This window comes from Notamacropus eugenii, chromosome 2 (genome assembly GCF_028372415.1).
Source record: "Notamacropus eugenii isolate mMacEug1 chromosome 2, mMacEug1.pri_v2, whole genome shotgun sequence".
In the NCBI taxonomy this organism is placed as follows: Eukaryota; Metazoa; Chordata; class Mammalia; order Diprotodontia; family Macropodidae; genus Notamacropus; species Notamacropus eugenii.
The window spans coordinates 47,277,364-47,293,356 of NC_092873.1; the positions used below are offsets into that span (position 1 = coordinate 47,277,364).

Genomic DNA, 15,993 nt, shown 5'->3' on the forward strand with positions numbered 1-15,993 from the left:
CAATCTAGCACTGGAATGAGCTTGTATTTTTTCCCAAAGGCAATTGGGAGGATTCCTGAGAATGAATCAGAATTATGGTTTAGAAAGATTGTTTTGGCAACTGTGTGGAGTCTATAGAGAATGTGAGGGAAGAACGTAGAAGCTTGAAGTCCAATCAGGAAGCTGTTTCAGTTGTCAGGATGAGATGTGCCAAGGTTGCTGAATGAGGTGGTAGCCATACTGAATGAAGAGAACTGGATGAAAGACATTTAGTGGTGGTAGAATCCACCAATGATTGGATGTAAGCAGTGAGAGAGAGGGAACAGTCAAGGATGAGGCTGATCTCTACCTTCTCTGCAGGATCTCCAGGTTCACTTCTATCTCTGTATCTCTGATCCTCTTCCCAAAGTTTCTAGCCCAAAGTCCAAACACAACATTCCAGGAATCCTCCAGGGGCAGAGACCGATCTCGATGGGCAGTTGAATAAACATGGTGACCCCTGATATGAATGAAGTTCAATTCTTCTTGAGCATGTAACATTTCAGATAATTTTTCCCTCCTCTAATCCCTGTTTTATGCTTGCACATCAAGTAGCAAAAGCTTAATGTTCCGTACAAATCAAATTTTAGCTGCTAGTTGAATTTTCAGTTTAGAAACACTTTGTTCAGACAAAATCCCTCCTTTGGAAATGAATCTTTTTTCTTTTTCCAGATTCCTCTTTGTTCTAATTCTTGCTTCCTCCTCCTCTATTTTTTTCTCTTTTTTTGTCATGAGGGAATAGCATATACAAAGTCAGAAATGACATTGACCTTCAAAACTGGTCTGGACTTCTCCCTCTCCTGTGACTTTCCTGTTCAGTCTGGTGTTGTCTTCAGGGAAAGAGGGAAACAGAAATGCCACTCCAATTTCTGAAATATAGAGAGTCTCATCTCACCATGTTCTCCTCAGGGGATAGAGAAGGGCCTCATAGTCAGGAAAATCTGGGGTTAAGTACCACCATCTTTGAGAGGCATTAGCAGTGTGGCTAGGCAAAACACTTAGGATCTCAGTGTCCCAGGCAATTTTCCCAAAATAAAAATTGTAGAGATGGTGCCCATCTGCATTGATAATAGGAGTTTCCTTCTTGGGAGCTCTCCATAGAGAAAAAATCCTGTATTTAGACAAAAAACAAATGATCCCTTGAGAACAAGAATTGTTTCATTTCCGTCTTTGTACCCCCAATACCTAGCAGAATCTAGCTCATTCCATATACTCTTATGATTTAACAAATGCATTTAAAAATGTAGCTATGTGGTGCAGTGAATTGATAGTTGAACTTTGAATCAGGGAGACCTGAGTTCAAACCCTGTGTCTGCCACTTAATAGCTATTGGTTGGTTGGTTATTATCTTTCATTCTTGAAGAAGACCAAAATGACATCACCATTTTGGAATCAAGGTGCAGTGTGTCAACTGTGACTGATAAGACCAATATGAGCTTGGAAGGCTCTCCCACAAGTTGGGCAAACATAGTCCACTTGAACCTTTGGAGTGGAGATGGCTCTAAATTTGTGCATCTCATATTTCTTTTGAACTAGTGCAATTCTGCTTTGCTCATGGAGCACAGCACCTTCTTTGATGTGAGCGTGCCATGTTAGGAGGTCCTGTGCAAGTGTCTCCCAAGTCATGCAATCAATTCCAAAGTTTTTCAGAGAGACCTTGAGAGTGTCCTTGTATCACTTCTTCTTACCTCTGTGTGAGTACTTGCCTCTTGTGAGTTCTTCATAAAATAGTCTTTTAGGAAAGTGTACGTTTGGCATTCCAACATCGTAGCCAGTCTATCAGAGTTGCTGTCTCTGCCGCAGAGTTTGAATGCTTAGCAGTTTCATTTGAGAAAGGACCTCAGTTTCTGGTACCTTATCCCGCCAGGTGATCTTCAGAATCTTCCTAAGACAATTCAAATGGGAGTGATTCGATTTCCTGATATGGCACTGGCATACTGTCAGAGTTTCTCAGGCATACAACAATGAGGTCAGCACAATGGCTCTGTAGACCTTCAGTTTTGTACTCAGTCTAATAAGTCTAATATCTCTTTTCTCCCATACTTTCCTTCAGAGCCTCCCAACCAGCTCTGGCAATATGTGCTTCATCATGTGCTGATCATCTATATGAACATCTCTGGAAACTATACTGCCAAGGTATAGTTATCCACAATATTCAAAATGTCTTCATTTGCTGTAACTATTACTCCCAAGTATAGATGGTATTATGCTGACTGATGGAGAATCTCTGTTTTCTTAGTGTTAATTGTAAGGCCAAAATTAGCACAAGTGGCAGATAATTGATCTATACTTGGTTGCACCTTGGTTTCAGTGGCTACATTGAAGCAAGTCACAACTTCTTCCAGATTCAGTTATCTCAACATAAAATGGGATTAATTAGAGCACCTCTCAAAGTTATCATGAAGATCAAATGAGATACTACATGTAAAGTACTTTGCAAAGCTAAAGGTATTATATAAATACAGCTATTATTACAATTATTGAAGGGCAACTAGGTGGCAAAGTAAATAGTGAGTGCCAGACTTGGAGTCAGGAAGACTCATCTCTGACTTCAAATTTAGCTTCAGACCATTACTAGCTGTATGATCCTGGTCAAATGGCTTCACCCTGTTTGCCTCACTTTTCTCATCTGTAAAATGAGCTGGAAAAGGAAATGGCAAATCCCCTCAAAGGGGTCATGGAGAGATGGGCATGACTGAAACGAGTGAATAACCACATCATCATTATTTTTATTATTTTAATAACTATATCAGAGAGTCTTACTTCAGCAGCTTTTTGAACACCATCTCAAAGAATACAGAGAAGAAGAAGCGAAGACTGTAAGAAGGATAGAAATTCTATGAGGTCACAAGTAGTATGGCTTGAGTGAACCCAGATTGGTCACTGTGGTCCTAATACCTGGATAAATATGAATGAAGGTAGTGAATTAAAATTGTAGTGAATTAAAGGAAGCTTGTATTCTATTCCACATAAGTAGATTGTGAATTTGTTATTTGAAGTGGGGAATTTGTTACCTTGAACAACCCCTGGTAGGAAATATCAATGAATTCTGAAAACGTTTGAAGAAATAGTGTAGAACCCAGCATGGACAGTAAGAGAAGTTAAGGTGTGTTGACACATAAGTCAAGGGTGTGACTGGTCTTCCCACATAACACCTGCTTTTGAGCCACTCTTGTCAATAGGGTCTTAGAGGTGAGGTCTGGTCCATGGGGGTCATTCCTTATGTTCCTAATGGGCTCCAAACACTTTCAACCCCTCTAAAAATCATTGGATCATCTGAGAAAAAAATAGAAGTCATGCCTTCCTACTGGTCAGAAGGTATCCCAATGCAAGGCTCAGTAAGTTCAATGTTTTAATAGGGTCTTGACATGTAAGAAAGACAAAAAAAATTGATATTTCTATTTCATGAATGGATGGGGGAAAACCACAATGATGTAATATTCATTTAATGAATGAGTCTAATTTTCCCCCCAACAGTTAAACTGACTGTCCAGACTACCCCCGGCTCTGTATTGTGAATAAAGCTATAATAAATCCATGAGTATTTATTAAGCACCCATTATATACTTGAAAATATTCCAAGCATTGAGATGCAAAACTAAAAATAAAATAATTTTTTGCCATCAATAAGCTTATATTCTTCCTGAAAGTGACAAAGACCACGATTCCCCTCTTCATGGTTATTCAGTGGTTCCTTTTGGCTCCTAGGACAAAATGAAACTACTAAGAGAGACATTGAAAGCTTGTGACTATTCAGGTTCTTTCCTATCTGCAGGATTATTTTATTTACTCCCCTTTATGGACACTACTTTTCCAGCCAAACTGATCTCCTTGCCTTCCCTAATCTCAGCATTCCATCTCCCACTACCACACCTCTGGAGAGGCTAGTCCCCCTGCACCCTCCCTCATTCCTCACCATCATCTCTTAGAATCCTTAGTTTCCTCAACTGAAGTGCCATTCTCTGCTGGAAGCTCTCCCTGATCTCCTAGTTGTCTGAAATGCTTCCATTCATAGAAAATATTTACTCTCTTTATGCTGTATCCTCCAAGAAGAATGAAAACTTCTTGAAGGAAGAAATACTGCTGCTGCTGCTTTATCATTGTATTCTCAGGCCTTAGGCTACAGTCTTGTACATGTGGGCACTTAATAAGTGCTTAATAGATTCAGCTCCACTAAAGAAATATCCATTTGGTGTGAGAGAGAGAAAGTGAGAGGGTCAGAGAGAAGGGGGAAAGAGAGAGAGAGAGAGAGAGAGAGAGAGAGACAGAGAGAGACAGAGAGAGAGACAGAGAGAGACAGAGACAGAGAGAGACAGAGACAGAGACAGAGAGACAGAGACAGAGACAGAGACACAGAGACACAGAGAGACACAGAGAGAGACAAAGAGAGAGAGAGACAGAGACAGAGACAGAAAGAGAGACAGAGAGAGACAGAGACAGAGAGAAAGACAGAGACAGAGACAGACAGAGGTAGAGAGATTCAGATACAGACGAGAGACAGACAGACAAAGACAATACAAAGACAGAGAAAGAGACCAGAGAGAGAATAAGACTGAGTCCTGGCAGGGACTCAAGCACAAGGGAAACCCTAGATCAGCACAAACATATAAATCCATCAAATATGAGAATAAAATTCTCTAACAATTGAATAATTCATCTAACATCTAATAATTCATCTAACAATAATCCTGGGGTACACAAATATTCCTGAAAGGAAACAGATCCTCAGTTATGTGAATCCATTAGAGATCCCTACCTTGTATCCACCAGAGAAGAGGGAAAATGTGGAGTCCAAACCTGCTGCCTTCTTGGCCCAAAAGGAAGGAAATGGATAAAAAGACTCCATTGTGTAATGTGTGTCTTTACCCCCTTTTATCCCCCTCTATCCCCTTTCACCCCTATAGCCCATGGGAATCAGGTCCCATGCTCTTGGTCACTGTCTGGGCTGCAGGATCATTCTTTCAGAGCTGCTAGGATTGCCAGGCCCTGTGCTCAGATGAAGAGATCCTGAGTCTAGGTGCCACCAAGTCCAGTTTCCTGTCTTCAAAGATGAAGAAACTGAATCCCATTCAAATGAAGTGATTTGATCAAGAACACAGAAGGATCAGAAACAGAATTTGAACCTGTCTCCAAAGATTCCTTCCCCTCTACTATTGACACCTGCAGCCACATCTGAGTGATTTCAGGTATGCCCCTTAACTTCTCTGGGTCTCAGTTTCCTCATCTGTATAATGAGAACATTGGATTAGATGGCTTCTGAGGTCCCTTTCTGGTCTAGAGGTGAGATCCTAGGATGACTGAATGAATGAACCAATGGATGAATGCATTAAAAAAAATTATTAAGCATTTACTGCACACCAAATCTCTTTTAAATTCTGAGGATTCAAATAGAAAAAAAAACTGCTGAAACTCTTACTCTCCAAGACCTTACACACTAACTGGGGTAGAAAGCACAAAATAAAGGTCATTTGTAGTATAGGAAGGAAGGTTTAGAGATCCTAAATTTGCTTCAGTGGGGCAGATGTCAAAGTTCTGGGACCCTTAGGTTGCATCAGGGAGCCAGACCCAATCAAATTTCCTCTTCCCTCTTCAGGGCTAGATGCAATACGGTATTTCCTATGTGTGGAGGCTAGTTCTGAAGCTCAGTGCTGGTGTTCATTTCCAGAGGGCTAAGTCATTTTGAATGAAGAATGACCCTGTTCTATTCATGACATCCATCCTCTCCTTCCCTTCAGTCAATGTTATTTGAAGGGGCTTGTCTGCTCTGGTTTGTGCCCAGAAGAGGCGGGATGGGACCCTCTCCTACCCCTTTCAATTCCAAATAGCTGGGAAGAAATTTGGAGTCGTTCAGTAACTTGGCAATGTCAAGGATGGTTGAGCAAGGGGACTCCTCCTGAACTCCTCCCCCATTGGGGATTGATGATTCATTCTGCCCATCATATCACAGCCAAACAGGCACGCTTATAACAAACAGCACCAGGCATATTGACTACAAACTGTGGGAGATGCCAATCCAAAGAAGATGCTGTGAACACAGTTCAGCCTGTCAATGATTGACCAGGGAGGCAATTAGCCACTCTGGTTGTGTAATGATTCTACTACTGAGAACTCACATGAAGACAACACAGCTTCATGTCTTGTCTCTGATGATTTCTCTGCTTTGTGACTTTGGGGAAATCACTTCATCTTGTGGAGTCTCAGTTTCCTCATCTGTAAAATAAAGTAACTAGACTGGATGGCCTTTGAGGGTCCCTCCAACTCTAGCTTATATGGTCCTGGAAGCACAGGAATAGAGACTATCCCTGTCATTTTTACCAGTTCAGGGAACTCCCAGGTGGAAAAACTTCCTTTTTTTTGTTGTTCAATCATTTCAGTCCTGTCTGACTCTTGGTGACCCCATTTGGGGTTTTCTTGGCAAAGATACTGGAGCGGTTTGTCATTTCCTTCTCCATCTCTCTTGACAGATTAGGGAACTGAGGCAGAGTTAAGTGATTTGCCCAAGGTCACGCAGCTAGAAAGAGTGTGAGGCTGGAGTTCAACTCAGGTCCTCCTGACACGAGGCCCAATGCTCTAACCACTTCACCATCTAGCTGCCCTGGTTCTATGAACTCATTAAAATGTGAAAAAAAATATGTAGGTGGATTTCACATAGCAAGCAATATATTAGTTTGACTGGTTTCAGGAAGCTCTTACAGGCTAAATTCATTCAAAGATATTTTGGCAGTAAGAATGCCAGTAGAGTTTAGGAAATACTTCAATGTGTCTTTTTCTAGGCTTGTGGACATATACTATCTAGCAGCCTGGCGACATGGACCTCTTCATAGCTTGGCTCAGGATTGTGTGTTACTCTTCTAATGTTCCAAGTCTGGTGTATGGTAAGAATGCAATTAAGGGACTTGGAGAAATCTGTTGCTGAGTGATAAATCATCAGGGAACATCTGACATAAGTGGGCAGGACCGATCATTTGAGATGTAGGCTTGATCATGGAATGAGCAGCTCTACAAATGAGCTGATCCTGGGGGTGGGGAGTGGGGGAGTAGGGGAGTGGAGCATCATTCAGACAAGAAACAGGAACATGCTGGGTGTGTCAAAAGGGATCATGAGATGGGAAAAGAGGCAAGACATCAAGGACACTGGGAGAGGTAGGATGGGTGGGAAGGGGGCAATTCATGCTTTTGCTTAATGAAATCACTTGGGGCAGTCATCTTCTGGGGCAAAGAGTTAGCATCTAAAATAAATATTGGTAGAATACAATCTCCTTGAGAATATGAATTACTTCATTCCTCCTATTGTATTCCTGGAGACAAGTACAGGGCCCCAGAGAACTTACCATCAGTACAGTAGTTGACCTTGATGCCATGTCCATCCTCATTGAAAAGATTTGTCAACATGCTGCTAAAAAGCATGGGAGCAAGCACACATCCCTGTTTCACTCCACTGGAGAATGGGAAAGCACGAGAGCATTGTCCATTATCTAGAACCTGAGCCATCATGAAATTGATGTACAATATTGATGAATTTCTCCAGGAAACCCAGTTTTGACGTAATTTTCCATAAGCCCTCATGACTAACAGTGTCAAAGGCCTTGGTCAGATCTACAAATGTTGCATACAGACCTCTGTTCTGCTTCTGGCATTTTTCCTGGAGTGTCGGGCAGCAAACACTATATTGACCATTCTTTGGCCCTTTCTGAAGCCACACTGCCTCTCAGGTATATGACCATCTTCCAGGTGAAGGATGAGCTTATTAAGGAGGACTCTAGCAAAAATTTTGCCAGTAATAACTAAGAGAGAGATTACTTTGTGATTGTCGCAGGACAATACAAACCAAAACCAAAGTGAAGGGAGTGTTGGTGCGTGATTTTCTGTTTGCAGATGATTGTGTACTCAATGCAGCCTCTGAAACTGAGATGCAACAAAATATGGATCAATTCTCTGCTGCCTGTGCTAATTTTGGCCTAACAATTAACACCAAGAAAATACAGGTGCTCCATCAACCACCACCATAACATTTATACGTGAAATCATCGGTTACAACAAATGAAGAAGTTTTGAATGTTGTGGATAAGTTCACTTACCTTGGTAGTGTACTTTCCAGGGATGTACACACTGAAAATGAGGTTGATGCATACATTGCCAGAGCTAGCTCAGTGTTTGAGAGGCTCTGAAGAAAAGTTTGGGAGAGGAGAGGTATGAGACTCACTACCAAACTGAAGGTCTACAGAGCCGTTGCGCTGACCTCATCGTTATATGCTTGTGAAACATGGACAGTCTACCAGCACCATGCCAGAAAACTGAATCACTTCCATTTGAACTGTGTTAGGAAGATTCTGAGGATCACCTGGCAAGATGAGGTACCAGACACTAAAGTCCTTGCTTGAGCTGAATTGCCAAGTATCCAAACTCTGATGGGCTGGCCACGTTGTTCAAATTCAAAATGTATGCTTGCCAAAAAAACTGTTTTGTGGAGAACTCGCAAGGGGCAGGTGATCACATGGTGGTCAGAAGAAGTGATACAAGGACATTCTCAAGGTCTCTCTCAAGAACTTTGAATTTGATTATGCAACACGGGAGACACTGGCACATGACTGCTCAGCATGGCATGACCATATCAGAAAGGGTGCTGTGCTCTTTGAGCAAAGCAGAATTGAGACAGCACAAAGTAAATGCAGGATGCGCAAATTTGGGATATCCACCCCAAATGTTCACACGGACTATCGGTGCCCAACCTGTGGTAGAGCATTCCAAGCTTGTATTGGTCTGATCAGCCACAGTTGGACACGATGAAATTTCACTTTATCATGGTGATGTCATTTTGGTCCTCTTAGAAAATGAAGAACAACCACCACAGGGCTCCCAGCATCTAGATGGCCATAATGGATAGAGTGCTGGGCTTAAAGTCTAGAAGACTTGGGTTCAGATGTGACCTCAGACACTTACTAGCTGTGTGACCCTTGGCAAGTCACTTAACCTTGTTTGCTCCAGTTTCCTTATCTGTAAAATGAACTGGAGAAGGAAATGGCAAACCACTCCAGTATCTTTCCAAGGAAACTCCAAATGGAATCATGAAGGATCAGAAATGTTTAAAAATGACTAAACAACAACATATACAGGACCTGGCAAACAAATGTCTATTGCTTGATAACAAAAATAGTAACTCATGTTTCCACAGTTTTAAGGTTTCATCAAACATTTCCCTCCTCCCTTAGGAACTCATTGGGATAAGTAATGTATAATTATTCCTGTTTTACAAATGAATTAACTGAGGCTTTACAGCATGATAGAATAGCTTACCATAGCTCTGGAGTAAATGATCTGTGTTCAAATCCCACTTCTGACCCTTTGCCAAAGAGAAATCCCACTTCTATCCCTCCACTCCAACGTCGAGTGATGAATTGAGAGTTGAGTGCAAAGCTATGAAGATTAGCATTCAAGTTCTGTCTCTGATGCCTCTCTGAGCTTCCAGTTCTGGACCCATGATCTCAAATATCTCGTCTGATCTCATGCAGGTCAAAGGAGGCAGAAGAGATATTTGAATGGAATCCCTCCAGCTCCAGAGGAAATTTCTTTTTCATTAGATTGTGAAGACAAAGGAAACACAAAGTGAAGAAAAGGTCGGGAAGCTGGGTGTCTCTAGAATACGTAATTGAAAAGTCAGAGATGGAGCAGACACCTGGACATGGGAGTAGAGAGTCCAACCTGGGGAGATGAGTGCAGAACCCAGAGGTGAAGGTAGGGAGTGGTGCTGTCCATGGTTTGATATGAAGGCTGGAAACAGCTTAATGGATGGCTGCACTGGGGAGAAGCAGCTTGGGGACAGCTGTTTGCTATCACTGGTTGCCCCCTGGGCTCTAAAGGAGTGGTCTGATCACTTCTCAACTGTGTATTTGTTGGTTTTCAGCCACTGGGAGACTCAAAATATCTGGCACAGATAACCAGTTTAAAGGCTGTTGCAAATTGTGGGGAAAGAAAGGTGACTTCCATCTGGTGCCCAAACCTGGGCTTTGCCAAAGATATTTCTGCCCAGGTTGGGATATCTGGGGAGAGGTGACAGGGAAGTAGGACCTACTGAAAAATAGTGCCCTGAAAATCTGAGGCTGACTGAACAGTTGAGTGGGTGGAAAGGACTCAAGGGCCTTGTAGTTGATGATAATGATGGATGTCTCTACTCCCCAGAGATGATGTTCCCATGTTTTCAATGTCACTCTGACTCTGTGAAGCTCTGTCTCCCTGATGGTGTGTGTGTGGTGTGTGTGTGTGTGTGTGTGTGTGTGTGTGTGTGTGTGTACTTGACTACTTACCTATCTGTTGTTATTTGTCCTTTGTTTTTGAAGAGGACCAATGGCATCATGGATGATGTCTTGACTCATGCCTAATTGGATTTAAGGAAAGCAGAGTTGCACAAAGTCTCTATCTTCACTCTCCTCTTCCAGAGTCATCAAAGACCAGTGTCAGGACAAAAGTCCAGACAACTGGCAATGTCCTGGGATGCAATGGATGACCTTGATGTCTTCAATGTCTGACCAAGCTCTGAGTGCTACACAATACCCGATTCAGCCACCTTTACGGCTGTTGGAACTAACTGTTCTCATTTGTCCATTCCACCAGGGGAAATCTTCACATGCTTGGGATAGACAGCCCCCTAACTCACTAAAAGATTTGAGGTCCATTGTTTATCACCAACCTGGTTTGACCTTTCTGCTGAGACTGTTTACAGGGCTGTGGATACTGCACATGCTATGGAGTTTCTTGGAGCTACAGATGATAGTTGGGTGAATCAGGTGGACACCAAAGGTGGATGAGTAGACCTGAAAAGGGCTCAGCAGCCTTCATATGGGGGGTGATAGTCCTCTCTGAACATGCCATACACCACTCTTATCTATCTACCTATCAATCATTTATTTTTCTTCCTTCTTTCCTTCCTTCCTTTCTTCCTTCCTTCCTCCTTCCTGTTTTCTTTTCTTCCTCTCTTTTTCTTTTCCTTTCTTTTTCATTTTTCCTCTATCTCTATTTATCCATCTTTAGACATATTTATTTTAACTAATTTAGTTTGTGTTTGTGTGTATGTCTGTGTTCTACTCCCCACTCCTAAATCCATCAACTCCTAGAAGATGTATGAGCCATGTTTAGAATGTTGTGAGTGACTTGGTCTCACCTTAGCCATGTACTCTCTGCTCTTCCATTTCAGGCTCCGATGTTTAATAAGGGCATTGATAAATTGGACAGTGTCCAACAGAAGGCAATCAGGGTGGTAAAGTGCTTTGAGTTCCTAATATATGAAGACCACTTGGTAGAACTGCAGAAAGTAAGATTCAGGGGCCATAAGGGCTTCCTGACTTGAGTAGAGATTAGACTGTTCTCCATGGACCCAGAGAGCAGAAACAAGAATAATGGTGAGAAATTGTAAAGAGTCCAAGTTAAGATTTATGGCAGGAAAAACTCAAACTGTCCAAAAGTGGAATGGCCATCCTGGGAGGGGATCTTCTTTATCCTTGGAGGTCTTTAAACAGAACCTGGACAACTACTCATCAGGCATTTTCTAGTGAGTAGCTGCCAAAAATGAAGTGCCCACTATGCACCAGACACTGTGTTAAGGGCTAGGGATACAAATAGAATAAATGAAATTATCCCTCCTTATAAGAAGTGTACTTTTAATTGAAGACAGAGAAATATATATATATATATATATGCATATGTGTATACACACATATATACACATGTGTGTTTATATATGCACATATATAAACACACATGTGTATGTGCAACCACATGTGTGTTTGTGAAACATATGAAGAATAAACATAAAGAGAATAAATGCAAATGTACACAAAGTCGTGAGCTGCAAGGTAGTTTGGAAGGCAGCGCACTCACTAGCAGCCGGAGTCAGAACAGGTTTCATATACAAGATGGTGCTTAAATTCAGTTTTAAAGGAAGATAGGATCCTATGAGGTGGAAATGAGAAAGGAGTGCATGGCAGGAATGGAGGACAGCCAATTCAAAGGAATGGAGGTGGGAGATGAGGAAGCATGTGTAAAGAAGAAAGAGAAGAACTGTTGGTTAGATTGCAGAAGATGAAATAGATAGTCATGTCTGAGAAATCTGGAAAGCTAAGCTGGGGTCAGGATGTGAAGGATATTTAAAACTAAATAGATAAATTTACTTTTTATCCCAGAGGCAATATTCATAGGGATATTCATTCCCTATGAATAGGAAATGCCGTGATCAGAAGACTTCTGCTTGAAGATAATCACTTTGACAGCTACAATGAGGGTTGTCCTGAAGTGGTGAGAGACTTGAGACAGGGAGATGGATTAGAACACTATGTCAATAGTTTTGTTGCTGTTGAGTCATTTTTGACTTTGTGACCCCATTTGGGGTTTTCTTGGCAAAGATACTGGAGTGGTTTGCCATTTCCTTCACCAACTCATTTGTCAGATGAGGAAACTGAGGGAAACAGGGTTAAGTGACTTGCCCAGGGTCACATACAGCTAGTAAGTGTCCAAGGTCAGATCTGAACTCAGGTCTTCCTGACTTCACACCCCATGGTCTATCCACTGCATCACCTAGCCTCTTTGTCAATAGTCTAGGCAGGAAGCAATATACCTCTAAACTATAGCTTGCTTTGTACCTGTTTATTTGCATGTTGTGTACCCCCATTATATTTTAAGCTCTTTGAGGGCAAGGATTGTCTTTTGTCTCTTTTTATATCCCCAGTGCTTAACACAATGCTTGGCACGCAGTAAACCCTTGATAAATGTTGACTGATTGATAAATCTAAAGTAACAGCTGGGAAAACAGAAAGACACTTGCCTCCTTTTCACATTTATTTTCCACCACTGATCTTCCACTTACTTTAGTCTATGTGACTTTACCAAGTCAATTCTCCAGCTCTCAATTTTCTACTCTCTAAAACAAAAGGATGGGACCATGTGACCTCTGTGATTCCCTTCAGCTCTAACTCTTATCAGGCTCTTAGGGATGGGCGTGAGACCTGCTGAAATAAAAGCAGAATCTGGGGAGGGAATACCTGGGTCAAAATACCATGTCTGAGGTTCACCACTTGTGTGACCTTGACCTTCCTAGGGCTCACTTTCCTCAAACATAAAATGAGGATGTGGAGTATGTGGCTTCTAATATCTCTTCTGACTTTTGGTCTATGATCCTCCCAGGATCTTTCCTTCTTGACCCTGGTGGAGACTGGCTACCTTGACCTGAGCTTCTATCCTGCCTAAGACACTTAAAAGCTGCATGACCCTGACCAAGTCCCTTAACTTATCAGCCTTCATTTCCCCATCTACAAAATAAGAATAACTGTACTTCCTTCACAGAATTGTTGTGATTCCCAAACAGGAATGAGAGATAGAAATAGGGACTGGAATTTTGATTTCTTAGATGTAAGTTTTTCCCAGATGAGGAAAACTTTTTTATCAAAGCAGATCTGGATTTCTTTTCCTGCCACTTTGAATCTTATGAAGTTGCCTAGAGCAGAGGCAGCAAATGGGGGCAACATTCCCTAGTGAGGCATGAACTAGATTAAAATGTAATTGGGCAACATTTTACAAAATACATAAAAATGCAATAAACATTTGACAAAAGACATAAAAAGCACCATAAACATTTAACAAAATACATAAAAATACAATATGTGGTTTTCTAAATTAATATGCAGCCCCTCAAGGGTTCTTAGGGAAGCTTTGTGACCACGGTTTCTATCTGAAACTGACCTAGAGAATTAAAAAGTTAAATGACTTGATCAGGATCACTCAGTCAGTGTATGTCAAAGGCAGGACTTACTTATCCTTGGGGTCAGCTCTTTTTTAGTCTTGGATCATTGCATTCCTTAGAATAGTTAAGTAACTTACAGTTAATCATCTTACAATGTTGCTGTTACTGTGTACAGTGTTCTCCTGGTTCTTCTCATTTCACTTTGCGTCAATTCATGCAAGTGTCTCCAGGTTTTTCTGAGAGCATCTGGCTCATCCTTTCTTATATCACAATGGTATGCCATCACAATCATATACCACAACTTGTTCAGCCATTCCCCAACTGATGGTCATCCTCTTCAATTTCCAATTCTTTGCCACCAGAAAAGAGCAGCTATAAATATTTGGGCATAGTTTCAAATTGTTCTTCATAATTGTTGAATCGGTTCACAACTCCAAGGTCTTTAAATGAAATAATATATGTGAAATTCTTCTTTGCCAACAGTGAAATGGTGAAGTGCCATGTCAATATTTGCTGTTCTTCCTCTTCATTCCTCCATTGCTTAGCCTGGGTGATAGCCTACTCCCAGTCAGCCCAGATTCCTGGGACTCTCTTAGGATGTCGACAATTCAGCTGACCCGCAGATTTGTTTCCTCAAAAAGGGAGGAAGACAACCCTGGAGACCTCGTATTTCATTTCTCTTCATTCAAGTCAAGTCAACAAGTATTTATTAAATCCTTACTATGGGAAAGACAGAATATGCACAACTATGTAAAAATAAGGTCTGAATTGGGGATGATGAATTGGGATAGATGGGAGGTACCAGTTCATTTGTATTTATCAGACTTGAACCACCTAACCCTTGTGGCAGAAAGCTCATTTAACTAGCTCTCTTACAAACTCTGGGTGGAGTGCCTGGCCTGTAGTCAGGAAGACCTGGGTTCAAATTTGACCTTAGACACTTACTAGCTGTGTGACCCTGGCAAGTCACTACACCCTGTTCACCTCAGTTTCCTCATCTGTCACATGAACTGGAGAAGGAAGTGGCAAGCTTCTCTAGCATCTTTGCCAAGAAAACCCCAAATGAGGTCACCAAGAGTCAGACACAACTGGAAATGGCTGAACAACAAAAACCTATGAGTTCTACCAGATACTAGGGCTCCACAACCACTCTTCTGAGACTTGCCTTGCCTCATTTCTCCCTCACGCATTTATTCCTTCTGCCTTAGATCATTATGCCTAGACACTGGGAGCTTCCCTCGCCTCTGTTCTGTTCCATTTTCCACATTAGCCTTACCTAGAACTCCAGATAGAAAATTCATCTCTCCCTTTTCTTGGTCTCCCTTTCCTCATTCATAAAATAGGGCTGTGGAAGCATGCTGTACTTGATAATTCCTCTGTCTCTGAGAATCTTTGATGTTATTATGATCATCTATGATCCCTCCCAAATACTACTATTTTCCCTCCTAGATTATTTGGTATGTAACTCCTATGTATATTTTTGGACAAGTCACTTTACTTTTCTAGATGTCAGTTTCCTCATCTGTAAAATGAGGGTCTTGTACTAGATGATCCCTGAGGTCCCTTCCAATTGCAGATCGATCATCTCCTCTTCTCCTATATGACCTGGGCTTGGATTTCAGCTCTGGAACCCATCAATGGTTTCACCAATGGTCAGGTTGCCATCCCTCTTTGGGACTTGGCTTCCTTCTCTGTAAAACAAGGAGATAATCTCTAAAGTGGCATACAACTCCAGATACTCTGGTCCAAAGGGGAACCACCAAAGCTGCAAGATCTACCAATCAAACCTCTGTGATACTCAAGAGAATGGATCTTTGATGTATTTATATAGCCTTATTGTACTTGCTTTAACTTCTTACTCAGATTACCCTATCAATCAATCACTAAGCCTTTATTAAACTCCTACCTATGTTAAAGGCACTTAGCTCAGCCCTGAGAATACAAATATACACAGAACAAAGCTTAAGATAGTGGAAAGGATACTGCATTTGGAGTCACAAAAACCTGGGTTGAAATACCATGTTAGACACTTAGTAGCTGTAGGATCCTAAGACATCAGTTTTCTTATCTGTAAAATTGAGCTTCATGGCCTTTAAGCTCCCTTTCAGTCTTAAATCTATGACCCCATCATCCTACTCTTAGGGATATGACTTTCTAATGGGAGCAGGATGGGGATCATATATGGATGCAGATGCAGAATAACCAAAAATAGATAGAGAGGGAGAGTACTAGTAGTTAGGGAAAAATAT

At 41.5% G+C, this 15,993-nt stretch overlaps 1 long non-coding RNA gene across 1 annotated transcript in view; it reads right to left on the bottom strand.

Annotated features, from left to right (window-relative positions):
• LOC140523465 (uncharacterized) overlaps nucleotides 1-13,942 on the bottom strand; it is a 34,917-nt gene extending 20,975 nt beyond the window's left edge. Inside the window, exons 1-2 of the long non-coding RNA XR_011973404.1 lie at nucleotides 13,882-13,942; nucleotides 10,320-10,390 (exon numbers count right to left, since the gene is read on the bottom strand). This is a non-coding gene — a long non-coding RNA (uncharacterized lncRNA). The remainder of the gene's footprint in view (nucleotides 1-10,319; nucleotides 10,391-13,881) is intronic.
• Nucleotides 13,943-15,993: the final 2,051 nt, after the last annotated feature.